Source organism: Leopardus geoffroyi, chromosome C3, assembly GCF_018350155.1.
Source record: "Leopardus geoffroyi isolate Oge1 chromosome C3, O.geoffroyi_Oge1_pat1.0, whole genome shotgun sequence".
In the NCBI taxonomy this organism is placed as follows: Eukaryota; Metazoa; Chordata; class Mammalia; order Carnivora; family Felidae; genus Leopardus; species Leopardus geoffroyi.
The window spans coordinates 60,820,124-60,832,467 of NC_059338.1; the positions used below are offsets into that span (position 1 = coordinate 60,820,124).

The following is a 12,344-nucleotide window of genomic DNA, read 5'->3' on the forward strand; positions in this document are numbered from 1 at the left end:
CCTAAACCCAACTTAAAAAACAAAACAAAACAAAAACAAACAGTAAAATACTCAGACTAAAGGCATTTGAGGTGAGACTCCTGGAACTTGGGACCTTACCCATTCCTCCACTGATGACATAAATGGGCCTAAGTCTAGTCCCTTAATTTTGCCCATGGTAAGAAATGTTGTATTGCCTAAACCACAGTTTTAGAGTAACTAGCTGAAACAAATTCTGAATGTAAAAACTTCACAAAAGCAACACAGCTTGAGACTTAACTATGCTTAAAAAAAAAAGAAAGAAAATATATTTTATTCACATGAAAAAAACTGTTAATAAGAACTTTAGTCTAATTACAAAAATGTCTAATGGGAATGGTCTATGAAGTGTGGTTATGAATAAAGATATGGTAAAATCCATTTTAATCATATTAATTATTTAGCATGTTCAGAATTTGAATCTGAGTAACAAAATAAATTTTGAAATTGGAAGAAAAAAAGACAAAAGCTTTATATAAATAATTGCTTCCAGAATTTTTATTTATTTTTTCAGAAATTTTTATTTACATCATTAATAATAGAACTAATTACTTGAATTGTTTAGTTTTTATTGATTAAAATGGTGGAAGTAGGGGCGCCTGGGTGGCTCAGTCGGTTGAGTGTCTGACTTCGGCTCAGGTCGTGATCTCATGGTTCATGAGTTTGAGCCCCGCGTCGAGCTCTGTGCTGACAGTTCAGGGCCTGGAGTCTGCTTCAGATTCTGTGTCTCCCTCTCTCTGCTCCTACCCTGCTCACACTCTGTCTCTCTCTCAAAAATAAAGATTTAAAAAAAAACTCCAGAAAATGGTGGAAGTAGTAAAAATAATTTGTAAAGTAAGGCATGTAAATGTACAATTTGAATATGAAGAGAGCAAAGTTGTTAAAAATAAAAACTAGTATCAATGATAATAAAATACCACCCTTTTTAAAGTTAGCAAGTATGCAATGATAGGGAAACATACTGTATCAGAGAAATAAAAGCTTCATAGTAGTATTTATTTCTGTTTTCAATCTTCTTTGCCACCTCCTCCTTTGTTTCAGTTAATTCAACAGTGATATCAATATGTAGGTACCAGGTTGATGGATGAACAACAACATTTTATCTGCCTTATATCAAAACAATCTATTATAAACTGGGAGCTCATTTTAGTTTTAGTCAGCATCTTCAGAAATTTACTGTAATTAATAGATAACAGATCACACCTTTCAGAATGGCTACAATCAAAAACACAAGAAACAAGTGTTGATGAGGATGTGGAAAAAAAGGAACCTTCATGCACTGTTGGTAGGAATACAGATTGGTGCAGCCACTGAGGAAAATAGTATGAAGTTTCTTCAAAAAGTTCAAAATATAACTACCCTACAATCCAACAATTGCACTATTGGGTATCTATCCTAAAAATACAAATACATAAATTCAAAGGGATAGTGCACCCCTATGTTTATAGCAGCAGTATTTACAATAGCCAAATTATGAAAGCAGCCCAAATGTCCATCAATAGATGAATGGATAAAGAAGATGTAGTATGTATACATAGTATTCAGCCATAAAAAAAGGATACAATCTAAAAAAAATAAAATCTTGCCATTTGCAGTAACGTGGATGGAGCTAGAGAGTATAATGGTAAGTGAAATCAATCAGAGAAAGACAAATATCATCTGATCTCATTCATATATGGAATTTAAGAAACGAAACAAATGAGCACAAGAAAAAGAGAGAGAAACCAAGAAACAGGCTCTTAACTACAGAGAACAAAATGGGTGATGGGGATGGGGATTAAGAGCACACTTGCCACGATGAGCACTGAGTAATGTCTAGAATTGCTGAATCACTGTATTGTACACCTGAAATGAATATAACACTGTATGTTAACAATATTGGAATTAAAATTAAAAACTTAATTAAAAAAGACTCAATATAGGTGTAGCTTAGTAAGCAGTCACAGGAGTGCCATCTCTTCTATGTAGAAATCACAACTCCAATTTACAGGATGCAAAAATATCTTACTATTATGCTCACGCTTATTTTTACTTACTTCAAATGAAAACTTCTGTGCAACCAACTGAGGTGTCCAAACATAGCAGGCATAGACCAGGAATTTGATGAGTTGTATGCTATCTACTGGCATGCTCTATATGACTTTAAATTTGAAGTGTTCCTTGTGATTACAGTATGTAATGAAGTTGTTAGCTCCCTGCACTCTGTCTTCTGAACCTGAAGCTTTACTAAATCTGCTCTCTCAGAAAGGTCACTGATGACTACCTAGTACAAAGGAGAGCTTCGACTTGCTCTCTCAGTGCTCTCTCCTTAACAAGCCACTGATGGATCTCTCTTCGTGGAACCTCTGTTTGATGCCCTCCAAACTCTATCTATTTTGCTGTATTTCCCACTGGCTCCCAGACTCTTCTCTGCTGTTGTCCTCCCAAATGCTATAGTGAGGAACTCTCTTGAAATTTATCTTTGCAAGGGATCCCATTTGCCTTTACTTTTTCCATATGCTTTCTTCTTTGGCAAGCTCATCGAATTTCAAAGCTTTGATTTCCAAACGTATAGCTCATTCATTCACTTAGTCAGTACAGGGGGGAAAGTACCAAACAAGGGGCCAGTCCTATTCTTAGGAAGTGTGTAGTGTATTTTAATAGGCAAAACAGGCAAATAAATGGGCCAACCACACCATGTAATAAGAATTTCAAGGAAGTAAGTGCAGTGTTCTGGAAACACATTAAAAAGACATCCAATTCAATCTTGAGAGGTCAGGACACTGTTCTGAAAGAGTTGATATATAATTCAAACCCTAAATAAAAGGCAGGAGCTATGAAGCAAAGAGGAGGTTCCAAGTAAAGAAAACACCACATGGAAATGCTTGTGATCAAGAGGATAATGCCATTTAACAAACAGCCAGCAATCTGGTGGCTGTGAGGCACAGGGTGGGGCAAGAAATTGTGATCTGAGTGGACACAATGGTAAATATGGTTACTTCAAAAAGGGTTACATATTCAAGCTAAAAAGTTTAGACTGTATCCTACGGGCAATGCGGGATCAATTGGAGTTATGAAACCTCAGAAGAGACATGCTTAGATGGAGTTTTGGAAAGGTCATTGTAGATGCAGTAAAATGAATATATGGGTGTGGGACAAGGAAGAAGGGACATGAGTTAGAAGACTGTGGTCATTCCCCATAAGATGTGACTATGGTTAGAATTAGGCAATGCAGAGATATTTTTTTCCACTGAGGTATTTTATTTGTACGTATATATTATACCCCCAGGAAAAGAATTCCAGGACTTTCCCTTCTATGTGTTTTCATCTTGCTTCTTCATGGTCCATGATGTCAGCTGAGGCTGTTAGTACAATGAAAGCAAACTAGTGGGATCAGAGAAGATTATTCTCCCATTTTTCTAGATCTTTCTGTGGTACATCAAATCTGGGGCTGATCACTCCACACTTGTTTAACATGTCCATGAGGTTCACAACAACTTTCCTAGTTTTGTGATCATCAATGACTTCAAATTCACCAATGTAACTAATTATGCTTCTTCATCACAGTTAGAAACTGGACAATCACTTCTGAACATGGCCTGAATGGACAGGGAGCTTAGCATCTGCTTGTATTTTCAGCATTGTTAATGCTCTAGAGATCATCTGCTAGAACATTCATGAGCACCATTATGGCAGCACAGAAAGATGGTGGAAAGAGCAGTGGAAAGATATTTAAGAGAAGTCTACACAGATTTGAGGACAAAATGATGAGGTCAGTTTTTATTTGTTGAATAAATGAAATGCCTGCTAAAAATCCAAGTGAAAATCTCTGTAACATAGTTAGATCTATAGACCAGGAAGTCAGAAGGAATTCTACGTGCGTGTACACACTAGCAGTGAATTAAATAAAGAAGTACATGGCCTGTAGAGAGCCAATAAAGGAGAAAGACCATGTTTGTGTCTGAAAAACCCTGACAGTTAAGAGGCAAATAGAGAAATCTGTGAAGAATACTAAATCGGAGGGTGAGAAAGTTTTAGTGCAAACCAGACAATGGAGTAATGTAAGACAAGAGGGAGTCAAAAATGTTACAGTGAGGTCAAATTAAGGGCTGAGAAATGATAATTGAATTTAGCAACAAGAAGAATATTACTGGCCACACTAAGTAAAGTTTCAGATTATAAGCAGAAGATACAAGCAAGATTCCAGTGAACTGAGAGATGAGTTATAGACAGAGGAATTAGAGACAGGACAGCTGAGCTTATAAAACTAAGAGAGAGGAAAGTAGCTAGGATGGACCATCTATCGACATGGAACTGTTTTGTAATGGGGAAAACCAGTGGTGAATAAACTGATAAATATACGGCAGTTCAGGATAGACAAGAGAAATAGGAAGGATGTAATAAGAACCCTGAGGTGGTGCAAAAGGTCAGGATAACAAGCCCAGGAAGCCTAACCCAGATGGGCAAGGAGACAAGAATGGTTATAGACACTGTCATGTTTTTTGTGAAGCATAGTGAGTCAGAAAGTTGACAAATTTCCTCTTTGATTTATATTTTCACTAAAAGTTACAGTCTGCTGTTGAGAATGGCAGAGAATGAGTCTATTGGGAGACTTCAGGAAAATGAAGAAGGCTTTGAATAATCACTCCCGTTGAGTAGGAGCTATGACTACAAAACATGATTGCCAAGAGACCCTGAAGGCCTGATTGGGTTTGGAAACTGTGACACCTTGGGGGCAATAATCTATAGCACTGAGTGTCTTTTCCATGGCATGTGCACAATTTCAGATAGAGACAGGTCCTTAGCGAGACTGACCCAGGATTATACACTCTGTTGGTGGATCACTGGAAGGACAGGCCAAGAGAAAATTGAAAGCATTTGTTAATTAAAGTGGTTGTTTTGCTCCTGGTACAATGATTCCTCTAGTGTCTGTCTTGCCTGTGAGAGGGGCAGTATGGGTATATTGACACCACTGCACCTCAAATACAAGAACAAGCACATTTTGTGTGTGCATAATTGTTACATGCATGAATGGTCCTATCTTCAAACCTGGGTCTCTGGTTACTGTTCAATCACACCATCACATCACAGCGAGAAGCCTGGGCTTCTATCATCCTCATTACTCAAAGAATATAACATTCCACAGGGGTGTTGTTTAAGATGATGGGAGAATTTTGCATCATTTGTATGATATAATCTAAGCAATAGCTTACACTTCTGCCCCATTCTTTATTTTTAAACTGTCTGCATCTCTGTCAATTTGCTTGAAACTTTGTCTGAGACATGGTGTGCCTAAAATCAATTGTTTGCTCAAACGCCTCGGTTAACAGAGGTCTTCCCAACCACAGAGCCTTATTTAACTTTTAGTGGCAGCTCCTGCAAGCCATGCCCCCAGGATTTGCTTAAGTGAGCGAATATGCAATGTGACGGAACATTTGACAGAGTCTGCAGAAGTGCAGGTGGACAATGAGCATAGGCATGAGAATGAGCTGCATGAGCTCCTCCTTTCCAGCAACGCCAGCGGGGATGGTGGGGTGGAGTGGGGGGAGCTCCCAGGGGCCAGGTACTCATGCTCAACTCTTTGCTCTTATTTCTCTTATACAGGGCTAGGTGGAACAGTAGGGGTGTAGTTAGAGGCAAGTTAAGGCACCAAATTAAAATTTCCTTTATACTTGGAATAATTTCTTCCTGTTTATGATACTGCATCAGTGACCAACAACTTATTAGGCTACCATTGTACATATGTTAGTATATTAAGCATTTTATCAAATTTGGGGGCCCAGTTGAGAGCTGGAAAACATTAATAAAATATAGGGGTTCATGATTATACAAAGACAAGGAAATGGGAAAATATCTATTTCTAGAGGGACAAGATGTTCTCCTTCCTTGATGGCTGATCATTGCTTACCAGATGGAGCAGAAACGTCTCAGGAGAGCAATTCTAGGCTTTGCATGCCCAACCACCCAACACCTTCATCGTATCTCCTGTGTCATTCCAAAAAAACCGACCTACTTTCTCTCCCTAAACCATAGGAAAAGAAATGTCGACAACTGCTACTTTTCTAAGCTAGAAGCAAGTGGTCTGACCTTGAATCATGTTAGAAAAGATAGGATATCTGAAGGGGTCAGGATGCTTTCCAATGGCTTTACATTTGTTGAAAAATTCTCAGGAAAAAAAAAAAAAACAAAGCATAACCTAAAGCAGTTATTTCACTTGCTATAATATCATTTCTGGCCTAGAGATAAATTTCCAAATGATAAATTTGTTTTTTTTTATGATTTTTATGAGACTTTATTATGTCCTTGTTATGCCTTTGCTTGGGTTTTCCAGTGTACTCTAATATTTCAACCAATAAATCATGATTGCTTCTAATAGGATCTACTATTTGTTCATAAAACTCATTTTTCCATGGAATAAAAGCAACCTCCTTTAGGCTGTTTCAGAACATTAGAGTAATTTCTTGTGGTTGGATAACATATATATCCTTGACTTTACTTAGAGGAAAATAGATTATTTCAAATCTATGGATTGATAAACCTGGAAAGTTTCACTTTCTGTTCTATAACTAGACACTTTTTATGGCACGGAGGGTCATGGGAACCTATTGTTTCGCACTTTGAGGTAAACTTCCATCTAGAGTGTGAACCATGAATATTGAAATATGAAAGATAAAAAATAATAACAGCCTAGTTATATGTTAATATTTTCTTTGTTAAAGATATTCAATTCAATAATATTTAAATGCCCAATATGTGCCAGGCACACTAAAGATGCCAGAGGCAGAGCAAATACAAAACGAAGACTCTGCTCACAAAATGCACATTCTTTTTTTTAAATGTTTACTTATTTAAAGTTTTTTTAACGTGTATTTATTATTGAGAGACAGAGAGAGACAGAGCATGACCATGGGAGGGACAGGGAGAGGAGGAGACACAGAATCTGAAGCAGCCTCCAGGCTCTGAGCTGTCAGCACAGAGCCCGACATGGGGCTCGATCTCACAAACTGCAAGATCATGACCTGAGCCAAAATCAGACGCTTAACCAACTGAGCCCACCAGGAGCCCCCAATGTTTAATTATTTTTGAGACAGAGACAGGGCATGAGTAGGGGAGGGGCAGGGAAAGAGAGGGAGGCACAGAATCCTGAAACAGGCTCCAGACTCTGAGCTGTCAGCACAGAGCCTGACGCGGAGCTCGAACTCAGGAACAGCGAGATCATGACCTGAGCCGAAGTTGGACGCTTAATCAACTGAGCCACCCAGGCTCCCCTCAAAACGCACATTCTAATGAATACATGCCTCAGATTTTTTTAAATGACCTGAAGTCAGACCATCATGTGACAGTGGAGGGACAGCCCATGCCCCTTTCAACAAGGGTGGTATTATGTCAACATGCCTTTGGAAGAGGTCAATCCTCAAACATACCCTAAAAAGAGGTCAGTCCTAAGATGTCCTAGGAAGAGGTGAATCCTGGACTCAGATATGAGAATTCAGAAACTGTGGCCAACAGTAGGATGAAGAATACCTGTATCCTTTTCTTATTGACTCTTATAAGCCCTGACTCTGGGCCTGAATATGCCTGGAAGATTTTCAGGGTTTGGGATGTTGACCACTGTGCCTAGATGTGAGGAAGGCAACAGGGAATCAGTTTCTAAAGGACTTACCATCAGATCTGGACTGTGAAGGGGTAACAGTTACTTTCCATGATGTATTTTCTTTTTACTATCTGTGACGCTCAAAAACATCTTGTGAAAACTTAGAGTCTGGGAGATGAAAGTGGGAGTCTGTGAGGATGTAGTGTCTTCACAGAACCCAAGAAGGAGTGGTGCCCTTGGTCAAGGTCCAAGTGATGGTAGCAGATGGTCACTGTGCTGGAACACAGCAATCTCAAAAGGGCAATGGTGGCTCTGGTAAGGATGTGGACATCACAAATAGGTGGAGGGAAGGGACATGAGATACTGGTTCATGAGTGGCCCAGGAAAAATATAAGATATGGGGAAGGGAAGACATGAGTGGGACTAGCTCCAATAACAAAGCCAGTGAGAGCTCACGTCTTCAAAGGAGACTGGACAGATATGCTAGAATTTCAGCTGTCACTACCTGAGTGTTTTTTATGAATGCTTTTATTCTCTTCTTTATACTTGCCAGATTAGCTATAGTGGGTTTATAATGGTGTTTTATAATTCAAAATGTTTTCACAACATTAATGTGTGCTCTATATAGTACTATATGTAACCGTCTGATATCCATCCCCAAGAAAAGTCTGTTGAATGACCTACCAAGCAGCTACTAGGGGGCCCTTGAGGAAATAACCAAGGAAAACCTGGCAGATCACTTAGTGAAGGTTAAGGTCTCAGCACTAAAGCCCCCAGAAGGATAATAAACAAGTGTGTGTCCATATTATTGCTTACAAAGAGGCCCACAACTACCCGGACCACAGATATTTCCATGGATGAACCCCAGCAGAGGAAAAATCAAATGTCAGGTTTGCTGAAATAGCCGAGTAACCCTTGACAGTCTGAAAAATCTGACATCCTCTCTTTTTGTGGCTAGGATCAAAGTCGTAATGACGTCTGGCAGATCGCCTTCCAAAAAAACTGGATTAAATAAAAGGAGCAGTTATTTATAGAAAATGACAAAATCACAGTCCAAACCTGTGCTTTACATGAAATGGAGTTAATCAGAATTCTATGTAGTGTACATGATGTACCCTAGTGGGCTTCAATGTCCAGGTATTTGTGAATGCAGCAAAAAGGAACAATTCTGAATAATCTAGAGATACCAATCATTTAAATTATAATGTAATTGCAAAATTAAAAAGGTATTATTATTATTATTAGACATAAGGACTTCTTTGCTTGCAGGGGAATTTTCAAAGTATAAAGATCCTATTATATGTTTCACTGAGTTTCTTAGAGTCATTATTTAAAAAAAAAGGTCTTCTTTTTATGTAAAAGCAGGAATCTTTATGTGTGGTTTGCAGCCAAAGGATAGTGAAGAGACTGGTGCATTCATGCCATGGTAGGATCACATTCTGGTCACAAATCTTCTGTGAGCACTGATATCACATGTTCTGTCCTGCTGTTGCAAGCATTTCTTGCCATTCTTAGATATAACAATTGGAAAAACTTTATGAATAGGACAAGTAGCTTTGTTCTCAGCTCAAATAAAGACAGGAAATTCCCAATTCATTCTTCGGTTGGGAAATGAAAAATCTGCTATCTTAGTGAAAGATAAAGGAGCCTGACTTTTCAGACAGCTCTTAGACAACAGTCTATGGCTCTCTCTGGATAACATATATAATTACTTACATTTCCCTGTCCTTTTTGAGTGGCTGATCCTGATGAACTGGTCTATTTTCAACAACGTCCTATGCTCTAGGCCTTATTATCTTTACCAATTCCTTTATAATTTCCTTTCCTTCTTTACAATTTTCTTTCCTCCCTTTTTTCCTTCTTTTCTTCCATCCAAACCTCCTACCTTTTTTTTTTTTTTAAAGTGTACACTCGGGGCACCTGGGTGGCTCAGTTGGTTGAGCATTCGACTCATGATTTCTGCTGAGGTCAGGATCTCACGGTTCATGATGTAGAGCTCTGAGTTGGGCTCTTCACTGACATTGTGAAGGCTGCTTGAGATTCTCTCTTTCCCTCCCTCTTTGCCCCTGTCCCACTCATGCTGTCTCTCTCTCTCTCTCTCTCTCAAAATAGATAAATAAACTTAAAAAATGTGTATATTTCTTCCTCTCCCCCCAAAATCAAGTTGGCTTATAAAAGAAACATGTGTACACAAAAAAGTTAATAAAATAGACAGTGAAGACCTAAAAAGAAGAAAACAACAGAGGGGTCAACCAGCTGTTAGAAGAATTAGACAATGCCACGGGGCAATTGTGTTTTTCCATTAGGTCTTTATTTTTGTTTTTGTTTTTATTTTCTAGTGAATAGGATAGAAATATCAACCTCTGCTGATTTATGGAATGTTCCTAAGTGAGTTAAACAACTATTTAAAAGTACACTGAATTCTAGCATCATTATGCTTGCTCAAATTTTACAAGCAAAAGGACAGCAATTCTAATTAGATTCCCAGCTGTTTTTAGTATTTTCCTTAACTGTTGGCAACTCTAATAAGTAATCTATAAAAAAAATCTGCCAATCAAGTAAAAATGGGAAAGATCATAAAACCCTGGGACTGGCATTTACAGGTGCGTGTGCTGGCCAGTACAAACCAAAAGAGGAAAATGGCATAACCAGATGGCATCTGCCGAATTTCTAACAAATGTGCAGTGTTGATATCATGTCTTATATCCATCAGGTATGAATCCTAGCTCCCCATCTCAGCTCTTCTCCAAGCCTTAGAGACCTCACCTATAAAATAAACTTGATACTCCTTCTCTGGATCTGAAAATGTTAGTGTTTTGATATCAAATGTATCTGGTTTGAGTATTGGTTCTATCTTTTAGTAGCTTCATGATCTGAGACTTAGATTTCTGATATACCATGTACTTCATGAAGTTTCTTTCTCTTTTTTCTTTAAGACTGAATAACACATATCAAGTTCTCAACATGGTGTTTGCACATTGTTGGTGTTCAGTGTTCAAGAGAACACCTGAGTTCTCTTGTCTCTTCCCTATTTCCAAGAACTAAATAGGAAGGAAACATCCAGCATGGTACCGGAAGGCACCCAATTAATTAATGTTAATGTAGTATAATTATTTTCCATTGTTATTGCAATATAGTGATAGAGGGGGATATGAAGGCAGCCAGAAGGCCAAACCAGAAAAGGCTTCTATCAACAGGAAAAAAAAAAAGCCCTCTTGGTGGCAGAAACCATAGCAGATATACTAGGAATAATGACTTCTATTTTGGTAATGAAAACTTCTATTCATCGACTTTATGAAGACCTTTCAGTATATTTTGGATTTTAAGTTTTAATTATGTAGAGCAACTGCAGAGATACATTCGTCAAATGACAACAGCAGTCACTTGTTCCATTATAAAGTGCATTTTTAAATGCAAATGCAGAACATGCATACATACATACATGGAAAAAGTGATATTGTTAATAAGTTAAATGAGACAGTTGGCCTCAACAGGCTGGATGTGATTGGGCTTTACTTGTTGGTACTGATTACTTTGAATGGGAGACATCATGCAGCAAACATCTGCAGACTTTTTCACTTTCTGCATTTGTAGAGTATTCCCAAGGGGCAATGGGCACCAAGAGAGACTTTCCTGATGATATGAAAGGTACAGGATACCATACGTTTTTAAAGGTGGGGTGGTAATAGAATATATGCAAAAAGGAATTACTGTTTTCTTCTGAGGAGAAGCTAGTAACACACTGAAAAGAATACATGAAGAAAACCATGGCTCCTGCTCATCTCATGTGAAAACAATTAGAATGACAAATAGTTTCCCTCGTGTAGTTAACTATGAAGGTTTGGCTGTGGCAGCAGACACATGGGTTGGGAGCAAGTGCCCAAAGATATGAGGCATTTATTCACGTCTCTTTAGGCATTATTTAAAACAGAAAGTGCATATTTGAAATATGTATACCTGGGTTATGACTTGAACTAAGTCAAACTAATCAATCTTGTTAGAGGTGTATGAGATGGCTCTGATTTATGATTTCTTGCATGTTATCACCAGAAGGTTAAATGATGCCTTAAAAACTCAGAATGTTTTCCTAAAATGGTTTACTAGTATTGGAACAATAAATAATAAGGGAGTCACTTTATTTCTTTCATATTGACATGATAGCTTACAGAATGGACAATAAAATATGTATTTTATAAGTTTTTTTTTTTTTACAAGAGGGTCTTGATATAATTTGAAAGAGTGTTTTAGATGTCTCTATTCTTTGCCACCCAAGTCAGATTGTTGTTTGAAGCAATATGAAGAGCACACAGAAAAGATTTCTTTTTAATTTGGGGTGCCTGGGTGGCTTAGTTGGTTAAGCATCTGACTTGGCTCAGGTCATTATCTCACAGTTCATGAGTTCAAGCCCCACATCAGGCTCTGTGCAGGCAGTTCGGAGCCTGGATCCTGCTTCAGATTCTGTGTCTCCTTCTCTCTCTCTCTCCCCCTTCACTCACATCTGTCTCTCTTACAAAAATAAATATTTAAAAATTAAAAAAAAGAAAAGATTTCTCTTTATTTTGAATGTAAGATATATGCACTGGAATATGTAGAAAATAGCTTTAACAAAGGGTATACCCAGGATGCATTAGCTAAATATAACACCAAATCTAAGAAAATCAATTACTGTATTCCAAAAGACGCTATGTAAGGGACCATCTGATCAGCTGGATTCATGCACCTCTCATGGTTGCTAACCATGTAAGGAAAAGCA

General features: G+C 38.0%; 1 protein-coding gene and 1 pseudogene across 10 annotated transcripts in view; both read right to left on the reverse strand.

Annotated features, from left to right (window-relative positions):
• Positions 1 to 12,344, reverse strand: part of RGS7 (regulator of G protein signaling 7) — a 525,490-nt gene that overhangs the window by 156,756 nt on the left and 356,390 nt on the right. The window lies entirely within an intron of this gene.
• On the reverse strand, positions 2,606 to 3,688 carry LOC123585203 (annotated as a pseudogene).